This window comes from Panthera leo, chromosome C2 (assembly GCF_018350215.1).
Source record: "Panthera leo isolate Ple1 chromosome C2, P.leo_Ple1_pat1.1, whole genome shotgun sequence".
NCBI classification, from domain to species: Eukaryota; Metazoa; Chordata; class Mammalia; order Carnivora; family Felidae; genus Panthera; species Panthera leo.
This window is the reverse complement of record NC_056687.1, coordinates 6938912-6955666: the sequence shown is the minus strand read 5'-3', so window position 1 is coordinate 6955666 and position 16755 is coordinate 6938912. Positions and strand designations below refer to the sequence as shown.

At 47.3% G+C, this 16755-nt stretch overlaps 1 protein-coding gene across 3 annotated transcripts in view; it reads right to left on the bottom strand.

Annotated features, from left to right (window-relative positions):
• The window catches only part of ERG (ETS transcription factor ERG), a 264684-nt gene that overhangs the window by 238664 nt on the left and 9265 nt on the right, over positions 1-16755 (bottom strand). The window contains exon 1 of one of the 3 annotated variants that reach the window (XM_042903745.1): positions 8896-9060. The exons of the other annotated variants lie outside the window; for them this stretch is intronic. The gene's annotated coding sequence lies outside the window, so the exon portion shown is untranslated. Of the gene's footprint in view, positions 1-8895; positions 9061-16755 lie in introns of those variants that run through there. 3 annotated transcript variants of the gene reach the window in all.

Here is a 16755-nt window from a genome sequence, read left to right as displayed (position 1 = left end):
AAAATCCCATAGACAGTTCTAGAGGGTATGCTTTGCTGGGGAAACCCAGCCTAAACGGCTTCTGTTCGATTCATCACTCCACCATCGCCACGCTACAGAAGTCATCTCTCAAGTTCCAAAACGCGTTCAACCCTCCCTTATTTTTCGCGTTTGTTGTGCCTCTCCTATTACAGCCTCATCTCAAAGAGAATCACACATTCTAGTTTATCCAAGGCAGTTCTAGTTCAGTCTGCTGTCATTAGAAATATTGTGTCTTCTTCCAGTCCAAGGTTGGAAGAAAAATCACATGCACACACAGTGAATCTCCCAAGTGTGTCCGGAACCTCGGTGGTAACAGGGGACACTCTGTCCCGGTCACCTTTCCATTCTCCAAGCACCTGCATATGGCAGCTGACCCGGACAGGTACACGGTCCGTACTTGTCGAAAGGGGGAAAGGAAAGACGGGAGAAGGAGGGAGGCAGAGAAGGAACAGAAAGAAGGGATCTCTCCTACTTCCCTTGCTCACACATCAGTCATGAGTCCATATAAGGAAGAAGATTTGAATAAAATGACTTGAAGGGACAGCATTCTCCCACACCGAACGTGTGCCCCCACGGGAAGGGGCAGAACGCAGGGGTTACAAAGCAAGGCGCTGCGGATTCAAACTCTGGTTCCATCATGTACACGCTATATGACTTTGAACGAACTGACTGACCTTTCTTCGCCTAAACTTGCTTATCCACACGATGGAAGTGGGAAAAGTGCTCCCCACACAATGTGACCAACATGCATATGAAAAGATTATCAATATCACTAGTTATCAGAAAAGTGCAATTGAAAAACACAATGAAATACTGCTTCACGCCCATTAAGATGGAAAAAAAAAAAACACAAAACACAAAAAAGAAAAAAACAAAAACAGGAAGTAGCATGTGTTGACCGGGGTGCAGAAAAACTGGAACCCTTGTGTACGACTGGTGGGATAGTAAAATGGTAGAACCATTATTAAAAAACAGTATGGAGGCGCCTGGGTGGCTCAGTCGGCTAAGCGGCCGACTTCAGCTCAGGTCACGATCTCGCGGTCCGTGAGTTCGAGCCCCGCGTCGGGCTCTGGGCTGATGGCTCAGAGCCTGGAGCCTGCTTCCGATTCTGTGTCTCCCTCTCTCTCTCTCTGCCCCTCCCCCGTTCATGCTCTGTCTCTCTCTGTCTCAAAAATAAATAAACATTAAAAAAAAAAAACAGTATGGAGGCTCCTCATAAAATTAAACATAGAATTACCATGTCATCCAGCAATTGCACTGCTGGGTATATACCCAAAAGAATTGACAGAGAGTCTTGAAAAAGATATTTGTGCACCCATATCCCACATTCGGAGCAACATTATTCACAACAGCCAAGAGATGTAAGCTAGCCAAGGTTCCATCAACACATGAATGAATAGAGAAAATGTGGTCTGTGCAGACGGTAGAATAGTACACAGCCTTCAAAAGGGAAGAAATTTTGTCTCCTGCTACAACACGGAAGACACGATGCTAAGCGAAATGAGCCAGTCACTGAAGAACAAACATGCTGTGGCTCCACTGATAGGAGGGCAACTAAACCCGTGAAACTCATGGAGCCACAAATATAACGGTGGTGACCAAGGGCCGTGGAGGGCGGAGAGGGGAGCCGCTGTTGAGTGGGGACAGGGCTTCAGGTCTTCAAGATGAGGAAGTTCTGGAGACATGCTTTACAACAACGTGAATACACTTAACGCTACTAAGCCAGACGCTGAAAAGTTGATGAGGATGGTCCATTTTCTGTGTTTTCTACCACAATAAAACATAATCACAAAAACGTGCCTTCCCGTGGACTGCTGTACGGATTCAATGGGTTCACATGTGGAAATCCCGGAACGCTGGCAGACACAGAGTAACGGTTACGTGAATGTCATCCCTACCGGTGAGTCCTTGTCCTTTGTTCCACACTGCGTCAACGTGTAGAGATCATTTTAGGTTTGATGTTTTTTATCTGCTTGTTGGTTGGTTTTGTTTATTTCGTTCTTTTTGTCGTCTCAATTTTCGATCTCGCATATGGCTCTCTAAAGTCAAATCGTGCTAGAAGCTTTACTCGCTCTACTTCTAAATTATTATGAGGGGTCGGGGCAGCTGGGTGGCTCAGTCAGTTAAGCATCCGACTTCAGCTCAGGTCATGATCTCACGGGGTTCGAGCCCCGTGTCGGCCTCTGTGCTGTCAGTTCAGAGCCTGGAGCCTGCTTCAGATTCTGTGTCTCCCTGTCTCTCTCTGCCCCTCCCTCACTCACGCTCTGTCTCCATCAAAAAATGAATAAATGTTAAAAAAAAATTTTAAATTATTATGAAGCGTCGACTATATTCAAATAAAAAGAAAAGTTGTCATTTCCCGCCACTAGGCCTGAAAGGCATGGGTATTCACATACCCAAATCATTGAAAGTTCATTTAATTAAAATATTTGGCATATACTTATTTAAAAATACCACTAGGACATTCTTGGGGCCAAGAAAACACATGAAGGTTTTCAAGGGCAGTGTGATGGGGATGTCCTGAAGCTAACATAGTCAGAGGAGGCACAGAGCCGAGATCACAAAATAGAATGGTCCCAGATTTCCTAGGGACTATTCTGGTCATGACTCTCCAAGAACACTGATAGAAAAAAGACATATGTCCATACAAATAAAATCAATATATGATAGCTCTAAAAAAAAAACATAGTGTGTAAAATAAGGTTAAAAAAAAAAACTAGCTGTGTTTTGTCTGCAAAAGGGATGTTGAAGGAAATAGTCCTCTGAAATATACGAAGGTCTGTCAAGTATTCATTCATTCACTTGTTCGGTTTTGAAATTACTTGATAAATATTCATTGAAAGATTTCTAGGAACCAGGCAGTGTGTCAGGGGTTAACCACGCCAATCGCGAGCAAAACCAGCCTCCTTATTGTGTTATTCTAGAAGGTACAATACACAATGAAGGAGACCATCTGAGGTCAGTCTAAGGAAGCACCTGTTGACAAACATTTTTTTTTTTTTAGGTGGAAAGGACCATAAAAGGATGAGGGGATGAGCTCCCTGCCCTGGGTCTATGCAGGGAGAGACAATATGAGCATTAAGAATGCCAAGAAGAAACTAGGTTCTAATTATCTGGTGTAGATAACCATCTATCTCAGGGCACCTGGGTGGCTCAGTCGGTTGAGCATCTGACTTCAGCCCACGTCGTGATCTCACAGTTTGTGAGTCTGAGCCTCGCATTGGGTTAAGCGTCCAGCTTCGGCTCGGGTCATGATCTCACAGTTCATGTGTTCAAGCCCCACATCAGGCTCTGCGCTGGCCGTGTGGAGCCTGCTTCGGATTCTCTGTCTCTGCCCCTACCCTGCTGGCACTCTCTCTCAAAAATAAATAAACATTTTAAAAAACACACACACTGAGTGGAGTGAATGCCTCTCCATGCAGAGTGATTTGGGAATATAATATTTAGAGAAGCTGCATTACTGATTTTAGTGGCCACCCGAGCAAAGACCTAAAATGATACAGACCCTATGAAATCGGGAACATTTATTTTATCAAAAATAGCCAGCTCCCTTTGCATGGATGCATACCCATGATCCTTAATTAGAATCTCAGTTTTATTACAATAGCATAGCATTTCATCTAGAGGTCGTATCCCTCCTGCAGAAACTTTGCTCCGGCTTTGAAAAATATCACAAAATATCACAAAAATAACTGCTAAAGATAACTGGAAGCAACAAAGAGGCCCTTCAACAGGTGAACGGACGGATAAGCTGCAGTCTATCCACACTATGGAAATTATTTGGCAGTAAGAGAAATAAGCTATCAAACCACAGAAAGATACGGAGGAAACCGAAATTCCTATCACTAAGGGAAAGAAGCCAGTGTGAAAAGGCTCCGTACTGTCTGATCCCAGCTCTAGGGCATTCTGGAAAAGGCAAAACCGCAGAGACAGTGACAGGGTCAGTGTCTGCTGTGGGTTCAGGGATAGGAAGGGAGGGATGAAGAGGTGTAACACAGGGGATTTTCAGGGCTGTGAAACTGTTCAGTAGGAACAGTAATGGTGGATAGATACATGGTATTTTCCATTGGTCCAAACCCACAGAATATGCAACACAGAGTAAACCCTAATGTAAACTATGGACTTTAGTTGATAATAATGTATTGATACAATGACAATGAATGAACCACCCTTAAAAAAAAAAAAAAAAAGAATCCTGGGGCGCCTGGGTGGCTCAGTCAGTTGAGCATCCGACTTCGGCTCAGGTCATGATCTCGCAGTTCGTGAGTTCGAGCCCCGCGTCGGGCTCCGCGCTGACAGCTAGGAGCCTGGAGCCTGCTTTGGATTCTGTGTCTCCCTCTCTCTCTGCCCCTCATTCATTCACATTCTGTCTCTCTCAAAAATAAATAAACTTTAAAAAAAATTTTGAAAAGAATCTATACTGAGCTGGCAAAAAAAAAAAAATCAGTAGCTACGTAGATTATATAAATAGTAAATAATTAAATAAATGAAAACAATCAGGAGGAAATTTCACAGCCATGTCTACCTTCGTGGCCAAAAAAAAAAAAAAAAACAAAACAAAAAAAAAAACTCTCCTACCCAAAACCCGAAAACTGTTGCAAAGGAATTCAGTGTGATATTTTCAAAGCATAATCGAGTATAAAATATAACCTGATGACAGACCACCGTGCAATCACCTTTCCATGTTTCGGTAAGGTTGGCCGCAGACGTGAAAGCCGTGCTGTGGGCGTTCGGGGTCACGTGATGGCGATTCCCTCTGGCTGTTACCACGTGTGTTCGAACACGGTTGACCCCAGCGTGACTCAGGTTGGAATGAGATGCTGGGCGAGGGCCCCCCTTTGCCAGTCACCTGTCCTGCCATATCGGACAACTGACTTTTACAGGTGTCTATTTTCTCATGCAAGAAATGAACGGAATAGAGCAGCTAGCGGTTTTCACGCTGGTCCCCAGTGGCAGAGGGGGTCTGGGGACAGTGGGGAGGTGAGGTAGGGCAGGGCCAGAGTGCACGGGCTTCCACCAAAAGAAGTGCCCTCTATTTGCGGGGGCGGGGGCAGTTATTTATTGGGCTTTTATGTACGATTTAGTGGAACGAAGGTCTCCTCAAGCTAAGTAATTCTTTTTTTTTTTTCCAAGAGACATCTGGTTCCTTTTCCCTGAAGGTATTTGCTCAAGCCAAGGAATGAAGCACCTGTGAGTAAGAAGCAGATGAAAGCTGGAAATATAAAAACTTGAGGGAACCTTTTTTTCATTTCCAAGGGGATTATCGAGGCAGGAATGTACTCTGGCTCCCGGAGGCCCAACCAGTATCTGATCTCCCACCTTGGCCACTGCTGCATTTCTGCAGGGCGTCATCCAGAGTTCCTCTCCAGGTCCAACCGCCTCGTGGGGAGTAAGAGTCCGATCTGGGTGACTGGGGCCCCGTGTCTGGAGGGGCGGGTGGGCACTGTCTGGGGAACCTCCCTGCTACGAAGGAAGGAAGCCAATGTTTACTCAAGGCCAGTTATTAGGTAAGAAGACAAACTATCAAAAAGGAAAGAGGCAAATACCCGCTATGCTTACAGATAAGAAGCATGGACTCTTAAGTTCTAAGAGCCCTAAACGAGGGCAAAAAGATGTCGTGGAATACTACACAGTGGGAGGTGCATCTGGGATCCAAAGCTGGCCCTCCCTGTGATGATCTACTCTTTTGTTTACAATTTTTTAATGTTTACTTATTTTTGAGAGAGAGAGACAGAGCATGGGCAGGGGAGAGGCAGAGAGAGAGGGAGACACAGAATCCGAAGCAGGTTCCAGGCTCCGAGCCGTCAGCGCAGAGCCCGACGCGGGGCTCGAACCCACAAACCGCGAGACCGTGACCTGAGCCGAAGCTGGACGCTCAACCGACTGAGCCACCCGGGCACCCCCAGTGATGATCCATTCTAAGTGAAGATCTAAGCCAAGACCCTTCGGTTCGGTCACCAGCTTCTCTTTGTTTGCTGGTTGCCGTATATTTCGAATTCCTTACCTTCCCAGACTTTACAAGGAGCCAAGACCCAGGACAACAGAGTGCCGGGAAGCAACCAGTTCATCTGGAGCCTGATGGCACGAGCCTCCCAAGGGTCTCCCCCCCTCCCTCCCTTCCACAGCCCCGAGCGATCACTGAACACGCCGTCCCGCCCGGAGAGGACACGCCAGCCCTCCAGGGGAGTGGAGGGCAGTCTGATTTGTAAGCACATAGAAAAACGAAGGCAGCACGCAAATCCCAGTTAGTAAGTCTGGGAAAAGACAAAATGTAACCACGGCACATCCTCTGGCTCCCCTCTAACGTTTATATCGTTACAATAACGCTAGACGTAGACATGAACTTAGCGGACATTTTTGCCTCACTACACTGTGAGGACAGCGGAACGGAGCAGGGAGGGAGGGGCGTGAACCCAACCCCCATCTTCTTTAACAGAAAACTGATCCTGTCCAAACTGAAGGCTCGAGAAGGAGTGCCACGAGCCCAGAACTTAGAAATATGGAGGTGAATGACAAAGAACAGCCAAGAACAGCTAAGGAATGGTCGAGGGCAGAGAACTAGCATTTTACATTATAAGCCCAGAAGTACCATTTAACTGTATGCATGTGTATTCCTTCGAGAAAAAAAAAAAAGCAATTAAAGTAGAAAAGTGATGACACACATAGAGGACCTTCAGAGTGAATACACTCAACACCGGACGGGCTTGCGGGAGATTTCTACGGACGGGTTAGGAGCCTAGAGAGGCACAGGCCTGGGGTCCTGCAGCACTCACTGCCGCTTGCTGGTGGCCAGGGCTGTGGCACCTGCCCCGTGGTCCGACCAAAGCTCCATGGGGAGAAGGAGGCACCAAATACATTCTTCTTCATTATCTTAGGAATGTGCTCATCTGTTTATTTAGGTCATGTGACAACACCAAAGAACTAAGCAAAAGCCAACGAGCCTGGTGTGCTTATGTGGTGTGGTAAGACCTCTTCCCCAAGTCCACGTGCAAATTCTCGTCATCCCTCGCCTTTCAGAAGCCTTAAGGCTTAAAGTGTAAAACAGTTTATAAAGAAAAAAGTTCTGAATGATAAGCCGCCCGCATATATCAAAAGATAGATGAAGATACATACCCGGATCACATTATTCCACTTTCTCTTCTTTTCTTAACTTTTTTAATGATTATTTATTTTTGAGAGACATAGAGAGTGAGTGTGGGAGAGAGGCAGACAGAGAGGAAGACAGAGAATCCGAAGCAGGCTCCAGGCTAGCAGTGCAAAGCCCAACATGGGGCTCAAACTCAAGAATGGTGAGATCGTGACCTGAGTCGAAGCCGGATGCTCAATGGACTGAGCCACCCAGGCGCCCCACACAATTCCACTTTCAAGAACATATTCTAGACTTTGGCAAACTGTGCAGCATGAGTCCCGACCCCTACGCCTCACTCCCAGGGGAGCCTGATTTCATTCCTCTGTGATGGGACCCGGGGATCTGTATTCTGCAGCCAAGACACAGAACTTTTGGATTCTAATAAAGAAAACAGAAAACAGCCTAAATACTCAACAGAGAGAACTAATTAAATCCATCATGATAGGACCATACAACGGAATCCTAAACAGGCTTAAAATAATGTGGCAGAAATAAGATATCTCATGAAACATGTTTACCGACATGCACAGATATTTACAATGTGTTCCTCAGTAAAATAAAAACACGTTATATAAACTGTGTATGTGATAGGATCCACTTTGGGGAAAAGAATACGTATAAAAGAATTCTGGAATTAAATGTATCATTGTCAGTAGCCATAATGTCTGAGTGTGGAAAGATTGAAACATTTTTGTCTGTATGTTCTAATATTTCCACAATGAACAAAGTATTACGGATACACCTTCTCAAGTTCAAAAATGCCTGGACATAATACCTCTTGTACGGTTCAAACATTCTAACACTGTTCATATAGATTTCAGCTCACACCCGCCCAATAAAACCACACATCTGGTCACCCCCACTGTCGCCAGCCTCTCTCCGGGGCACTCTGCTGCCTGCCAAGCTTCCAGGGTAGACGAACAGCTCGTGGTTTTCAACTTTGTAGGTAACAAAGTATGGCTGCCTCAAACCCAAAATATCCTTGAAACCTTGTTACGCCCACTGAGCTTCTCAATGCACCTTTCCAAGCCTGAGGGTCGAGAAGGGAGCATCATGGGGCTGGGACCGTGAGAGAGGCCATGAGGAAGTCACATCCCAATGCCTCCCACCCCAGCCCCAATGAACCGTTCGGCATCCCTGGTGGAAGGTGTTGGCCCACTGGACGGGGAGCGTGGGAAGAAAGCACTGGTTCTACCAGACATTTGGAACCTGTATGCACGTTCCCAGGAAGCTTCCAACATGAGGAAGGGGCCAAGTCTCGGACCCCTGGGAGGGCACGGAGCCTCGCTTTCTTGGCAAACATGGCCGGGGCTCCACTGGCCTCATCACCCACTTTAACCCCCTGACGCCCCCACTCTTTCCTCGGAGCCCCTTCTCGGATCCCTCGTGTCAAAACGAAACAAAACGAACCAAGTAAGCTACAGAGTTGATCTCCAGAAGCTTTTGAAACTTAAGATAAAAGCCATCAGGGAATGATGGACCAGCGGCCAAAAATTCAAGGAAAAGCCTTTAACACGTGGCCGGGTTCGAACAGTCCACTTCCCAGGTCCCGCCTCTCACCAACTCGTAGCAATCAGGCAGGACACTGGCACAGGCAGGAAATCTAAAATTAGGTTTTACTACCTATAATGGAGGATTTATGGAATGGTGTAATGAGCAGTCTCGGGAAGAAAACCCAAAGTGGGGGAACAGAAACATCTTTGTGGACGTACCGACTACGCCCACACGCGCTCCGTGACCCTCACCTACAGTGGCCAAGGTGCAGGTCTGCAGGGCGACAGAGTGAGGACGCAATCCTTCCTCGTTCTAAGCTTGACGCGCGTCACAGCCAACAGCAGGGTCCGCGGTCCCTGATGCTTTTGTTTAAGAGGGAGGTGCTTTCTTAAGAGAAGAGGTCCTGACACCACACCAGGAATCCAGGCGTTCTGAGGAACAAAAGAACCCATTCGATTCAGTCCTCTCCTGAAATATCCCAAACCACAAGAACAACCCTCAAAAGGTCAAAAGAAGATGGGACTCGACCACAATGTATCAGTGAGTGGTGCCACGGCACCTGTGTGTCCCCATTTTCAGTGCTGGCGAGATCATTTGAGGAACCCCCCCCCAGTACCATTTTGGGGCAACGTAAAGAAAAATGAACCAGCGTGTTTCTGTCAATGCCACGTGTTCAGAGAGTTTTCAAGTAAATGTGATGAAGGAACCAAGGGCTTGAGTCTGTGTTGGCTGGAGACGGGGTCAGGGTGACAAATTCCATCCCCTGCAGCAGGTGACCCACAGCTGAGAGCTCACGGAAACCGATCATGGGTAGGGGTGTGGAAAGAAGGCTAGGATGTCTGGGAACTGGCATGACCACGCCCGGTCCCTTTCTGTGCCCCACCCCTGCTCCATGCAGCAAACGTAGGCGGGCTTGGACATCCTCCCTACAGGGGTCTCCAGCCACACTCCCTCCCCTCTCCGGGTGGTACCCCTGGACCCAGAGGGGAGTCCGATATGCCAGCCTGACTCAGGGCCAAGCCAGGAAGAGAAGTAAAAAAGGAGGGACCGTCATCGGCTTTCTTTTCCAGTGAAAACTGTGGCTCTAGCTAATAGGCGGCCTTCTGCAAATCAGTGTGACAATATTCCTACTGAGCAGAAGAGTTCCTTGAAAAGATGGTTCCATTTACTACAACACACAACAAGATGGGGAGACAACTTCGCTTTTAAAAATCTTATTTTCTTAAAGCGGATTTCGGCTTTCCACGATAAAAGCACTTTTCCTAGGTCCCAGTTGTGAAGGCTGGTGTTTATTTAGGTGTGGTTTCTTAGCATACTGGAACCTTCCCGTACTCTGAATGCAGGTGCCTGGGTCTACAGAAATCGCTTATAAGGACAACAGCACAGACCAGTCTTTTTCCACCTGAGTAATTAGCAGGAGAGTAAAATCCAGGCCACCTGGGGTCCTCCTCAGACTTCTCTGAATGTGGTCTAGGAAGAGACAATTTAACCTTAATTCTAGGCTCTGATGACGAGGTTATTTTAGTACAGCATTATTGTAACATACATAGTGTAATGTAATATGCATACATGTAACCTACATAATACAGTATGTGTGTGTGTACGTCATATATGTAAGAGCTTACATTTATGATAAGGTTTTGGAGGGAAAATGCCATACAAAAATCATACTGAATAAGAGAGCCAAGCTGTGAAACAAGTCTGCAACGGCCTCGGAAGGCCAAACGGTGTTAGATATTTCCTCTTTCTGGATACAGGTGCGGATGCAGTTGGTGCCGGCATTGACCCTGGTTCATGAGGAACATCAATGTTTTCCAAACTCCTGTCTTGTTTTACAACCAAAAGTCCCCATTACCAAGTTCAAAGAGAATTCCCCAGAAAGAGCACAGCAAAGTATCGGCTATAGTCACAGAAGATCGGATACACAGCCCATAATATAAACGAGTTTCACGTAAGTGTTTAGACACACATTGTGGTCTGTCATCCACCCCAAAATTATTACCATCCACCCTTAGTACCAAAAAAGCAGATAACGATGTGATTTTACCACCCTGGCATCCACTGCGTGTGGAGGCATGGTGTGAAGAGGTATTTTTAGTGATTTTTTAAGGGCAAGCATTCATAAACTCCCAAGTCTGTGCTTCATGTGACTATGACATAGCTCTTGGTCATTCTGCTGCTGTCAAAATTAAGACTGCGGATCACCGCTGACTCAAACTAGCGTCTGTCTGTAAGACATTACAAGGGGGCCATTTGGAAAGAAGAAGAGGGGAAAGTTTCAGGAGAGCGAGCTTTCCTAAGTAGCCGGTACTCGCTAGGAGTTAAGCATCTCTTAAAGCGCAGACAAACCAGACCAGAAGAATCCACGAGAACGTACCTTTTACATTCCAGATACGGAGCCCAGACGGCCCGGGGGGGGGGAGGGGCGGAGGGAGCCGCTGGGTTCCAGAGGGCAGCTCCCGGGAGATGCTCACAGAACCACTCGGATCTCCTGCCTCAGATCGAAGGCAGCTCCCTCGTGATGTTCCAGAAGGAAGTATACCAGCCGAAAGTACCAGAACGCCTCCTATGCCTTGAGCCGGAGATAAGCATTTAAACAAAACGCCTCATCTGTGCGCCTCTGGCACTCGCAGCAACATCCGTTTTCTCGCTGGGCCCTTCCAGAAGGTCAGGGACTGTGCCGCACAGCCTTCCCCGGGCGCAAGAGGGTTATTTGCGGGGCTGCTTCTGGGGAGGAGAAGCCCAATGCGACGTGACAGTCTTCCCGAGCCGGGCTGGTTTCACAACACACATTTTCTCCCTTCCTAAGAGTCTGGCTTGTCCCTCGTGTCCTTTTTCCTATTTTCGGGATGGTTGGGTCACTTCTAGTAACTGAGCTTGAGCGGGGCTGTGAGCCCCGGGCGTGGGCGGGCCCTTCCGACTCTGGTCTGCCTCACGGGACACTCACCCTCCGACTCTGAGTCAGTTGCCTTTTCATGGAAATACTATTCAATGATCATTTTCATAAAAATCTGTGCTGGCTCAGTTTTGTTTCTCTTGACGCTGGCCCAAGTGTTTTTCTCTTCTGATTGATTTTTGGGTGAAACTCAGCATGTCTCTTTTGGTTGTTTATTCTCTAATATATTTCCATCTTAACTGGAGGGGAGACATGAGCGTCAGAGGGATCCAGCTGTACCAGATCGGCCACACGGCCTACAGTTGTACGTCCAAGGGGACGGGGGCGGGGGAGGCTGTCTGCAGAAGCCAGAGGGCTGCTCCTGTCCAGACCCAGAAGTAAAGGCAGGGGCTACCGCGCAAGGGGCCACCGGCCTCTGGGGTCTTGTGTTGCAGCTGGGGTGCTCCGGCAGCCCGTCAGGTCTCGTCCACCCTAAGTCTGATAAGCATCCTAGCACCTTCTCACAAGCGGAAGGACTGTGTGGTCTCCAAGTCTGTGTGTTTAACGGAGCCCTCTGAGAGAGGCAGCGGGAGCTCTTGGGAGGGTTTTGCTTTACCACTGTCTGTTTTCAGGCCACGCTCTGGGGCAGATGCCCTCCCTTCTCTTAAACAGAATCTTTTTCAAAGCTAAGCATGGGGGGAGGGCGCCTGGGGGGCTCAGACGGTTGAGCTTGGGCTCAGACTTGGGCTCAGGTCACGATCTCGCGGTTCGTGGGTTCGAGCCCCACGTCGGGCTCTGTGCTGACAGCTCGGAGCCTGGAGCCTGCTTTGGATTCTGTGACTCCCTCTCTCTCTGCCCCTCTCCTGCTTGCGTTCTCTCTCTCTCTCTCTCTCTCTCTCTCAAAAAAAAAATGAATATTAATTTTTTTTAAAAAAGCTAATCAGTTCTCAGAGGATAAGAAAAGTCTTCCCTCTTTTCATGTGTAAGTACAAATTATACCTGAATATGTGTACACACACACACACACACACGCACACACACACATTTAATATATATACCATAAAATTCCTAATGGTGTCAGATTTGCATGTAGGAAAAGGGGAGGGTAGGGGAAGGATGCCTGCAAAGACTCCATCTGTAGGGCATCGGTCATGAAAAAGAGGAAAACACGAATTTAAGCCTGAGGGTAACTACATCCGAAAGCATCGCTTGGTCTCCATGTGTTTAGCACCAAAGCCTCGTGATAAAAGCCGTCTGCATTTACCCCAATCAGTTTAGGATGTCCCCATCATTATTTCTAGAAGACGGATGCTCCCCTGATATGCCCTTTAGCCAACGAGTCACACACACATCGCCTCTTGTTCTGGAAGCCGGTGGGTGTCGAGTACAAGACAAAAAAACCAAAAAGAAACCAAAAAAAAAAAAAAAGGTTAAAAAGGAAAGAAATAAAGAGCTAATGGTCTGAGACAAATGAGGCAGATGAGTGTAGTTACTGAAAACCAGCAACCTATTTTTTAAAAAGTCTACCAGCCGCAGATTACTCAGGACATCTTTTCATTGCATATTATGTAGCCAAGGCAGCAATCTCTGCCTTCTTGCCTTAGTCTGTTACAAATCTCGCTCATTCCAAAAGGGAAGCATGCATTTCACTTTCTCGAATACATGATATGCAATTCTTATTTCACTTGCTTGGAGCAAAGACTAAAAACTGGTGCTCAATCTTGCTTCCCTTGCCAGGGCAAACGTAACGAATTCCGATCCTCATTTCCACGACTTCTTTCATCTAGGGTGGACCAGAACGCATTCCCAATGTCTCAGGACGCAGCCTGGATTTCCACCAGGGCCAGGATGCTGCTGCACATCTTTGACCTGAACCGGTCAAGCCCTTGCCGGAGAAAGAAATGGAGTCGTTTTACTCATAATCTCAGAAGTTACCCACGCAGGCGGCCTCGAACGCCATAAAAATAACATTGTGGCGACCTCAAAGGGTAACTTACGAAGCACGGACAATAAGTGGAGTGTGCTTTCTGTCCTAAAAATCCCAGACTACGGCGGACTTATGAATAATTTTCAACAATCAGGAAGTCTGCAAAAATCCCCAGTCTTATAAAGACTGCACGGTGCTCATCAAATCTCCTAAGACCTCTGTGTCCCTCCCCCCTCTGAGGAGGTCCCTGGACCTGACTCCTAAGGGCCAAAGCCAAAGAAGCAGGCACCTGCCTCCAGCAAATCCCCTCCGATTCCCTCTCATTCCCAGACACCAATTTCCATGAAAACCAGACACAGGACAGAAAGCAGAGCAGGATATTCCAAAATCGCTTCAGATCTGCAGCCTGATTTCATTAGACTCGCCGGCTTGTTTCTTTTAGCCCCCGTGCGTGCCCACGGCAGGTGAAATTTCGCTGGCACGGCCACCTCAGACCCCATGCGCTTAAGGGGACCAGGCCGGTGCAGGAGAGGCAGAGATGGGAGGTTCCGGTGCCGAGGGGGAGACGTGTCCGCCAGAGGTCAGCAGGAAGTGGGGGGCACTTAGCAACGCTCACTGTCCTCACTGACCAGGTGTCTCTAGAGCCTGACACTATCATGTCACTGTACCCGCCCCAGCATAAGAAAGGTCTTCAGCCTGGAGGCAAAGACCCCACGGTTGTCGTCCCCAACCCAAGTCTAACTCACATAGCAGCTTCCAAGAGCACACGTTGGCCATTTCGCACCCACAAACACCCAACCTGAGAAGCTGGTGGGGAACCGTCTGGGGACGGGGGCGACACAGCCCCTCCCTCTGGCTTTCTGTCGCCTTCACCGTGCCACAGCTGACAGCTGAGCCCCCTGGCTGACAGTCCCACAGTTAGCAGTTTGTCTCCGAGGTCTCCCCCGGGGACGCGGCAGGGACCCAGCGCAGAAGCGACTGGACGTAAACCTCCCCGGCCAACCTCAAGGTCTGGTCGCCAGCGGTGACACAGATTTTCCTCCAAGACTTGAAGCACATGTGGCTTACATCAACGCGGTCTCGCATCCATTCTCTGTTGAGACCACTTGCCTCGCACATTCTCATATTTACACGTTCACTGAACGTAACCCCAAGTGAATTATTTCAGAAGGCTTAATGCGCTTCAGACTTCTCAAATACAATTTAGGCCTTAAATTAAATTTGTAGTCCCGTGGGAAACCAGTAGGTTAGACGCAGCCGACGGCATCCAGGGGACACGCAGGAGCCCCAGAACAGAACTGCGGTTACTTCTAGAAGGATCTCGCCTGGTAGCCGAGGCTCCCCGGTGAACAGAGCGGGATTCGACCGCAAAACCGGATTCGGCGTCCGGGTGTGAAAGCAGTGGAGCCTACTGGACGCAAGATAAATATTCTTGCGGCTTTGTGCGTCCCTCGACGGCCTTACCATGAAGCGCCCCAGCGGCCAGAAACGTGTGACAGAACAGACGAGAGCGTACAGCCCCGTTCATTCATTTTGAGGTCTGGGTTTTGTTTTTGTTTTTGTTTTTTTTTTTAATAAATCACAACATTCTTTGTCCCTTTTGTTTGGTTGCCCAATAACTGCGCAGAATTAGGTGTTAAATTTGCTACAGTGAGTAGAGTTGAGACCAGCCACATGCATTTTACTTAAAACTGGTTTTTTGGGGGGTTTTTTTGTTTTGTTTTGTTGTTTTGTTTTGTTTACAGCAAGCACTGCCCACTGGGAAAAATAAACCAGAACAAGGAGAGCAAAATTCCCTTATCAGGCACTAGCGATAATGAAAACAAACCATTTACAAGGAAGCACAGACGAGGAGTTTGCTGCAGACCAAGCACTGGAACTGAAAACAAATTTCTTACTCAGGGAAATGTGGAGGAGTAAGAATCTACAGTGAAGAGTTTTTTGTTTGTTTTTTGTTTTTTTTTCCTTTGCATAAAAATTAAATTAAATCTGAACACCAAAGCATGCATATGGTAAAGACAGCTATTCAAGGACAGTCGTTCAGTTATTCAGCGATTGAAAGACACATTACACAGCACACTGACGATGACAAGCAACGAATGAACAACATGATTGACTCTGTAAGACTTTGCCACGAACTTGGGTGCTCCACGAAGAGGGAGAGGCCTATGTGAGATGAACCTGCTGCTACCAAACCGCAAATTCTTGCCCTCGAAACTTAATTCTGCAACGATCCACCCCATCGATGTTCTTTCTTTCTCAGGGATCCCGGCACCTCAAGAATGTTACTCTTCAGGGGCGCCTGGGTGGCCCAGTCGGCTGAGTGTCCGACTTTGGCTCAGGTCGTGATCTCACGGCTCGTGAGTTCGAGCCCCGTGTCAGGCTCTGTGCCGACGGCTCGGAGCCTGGAGCCTGCTTCGGATTCTGTGTCTCCCTCTCTCTCTGCCCCTAACCCACTCACATTCTTGTCTCTCTCTCAAAAATAAACACTAAAAAAAAAAAATATATAAAAAAAAAAGAATGTTATTCTTCAAAATGATAAATTGCATTTTTCTCAAGAAACTGTCCACACGCAAAATAAGAAATTTGTCATCCTACTGGAATTGCCTTTAAACAGGGAATAGTCAGGTAGGATTTTTTTGCTCATGAAGTTGTCAGAGCACAGGATTCCAATCAAGGCAGCACGTACCCATTACGGGGTATGCAAAGTGTCCGCCTGAAAGTAGAGATTTCATTTTGCTCTTTCGAAGAACGAAGTGAGTCAACAGGAAACATTATATATGAATTTTCCCTCCGATTTGAAAAGTGCAAAGTTAGTACTGAATGTGCCACGGCTAGTGTTAGGTTTTCTGTTGCAATCCTAGCTGGTCCCACAGTGACCTTCCAGGAGATAGCCAAAGGAGATACAAAGTCACAGCATCCCAGTCCAGTGAGCGAGTTATATTACAAATTTCACAGCTGCTGCCCGAGTACATGAAACAGGAACTCCTCTTCCCAAGATTCTAAACCTGCGCCATCCACTACGGTGGTCGCTAGCCACGTGTGGCCGCTGAGCCCTCGAAATATGGTCAGTCCAGCCCGAGATGTGCTGTACGTGTAAACTGCACACCGGCTTTTGAACATTTACTGTAATAAAAATAACGCAAAATAGCTCACCAATATTTTTATACGCATTGCATTTGAAATGATAATATTTTGCACGTTGCATTACATGAAATCGATTGTTAAAACGAATTTAACCAGTTTCTTTGTCTTTCTTAACTGCTAAAATGTTTAAAACTAGGCGTGAGACTTGCACTCGACGTTCTC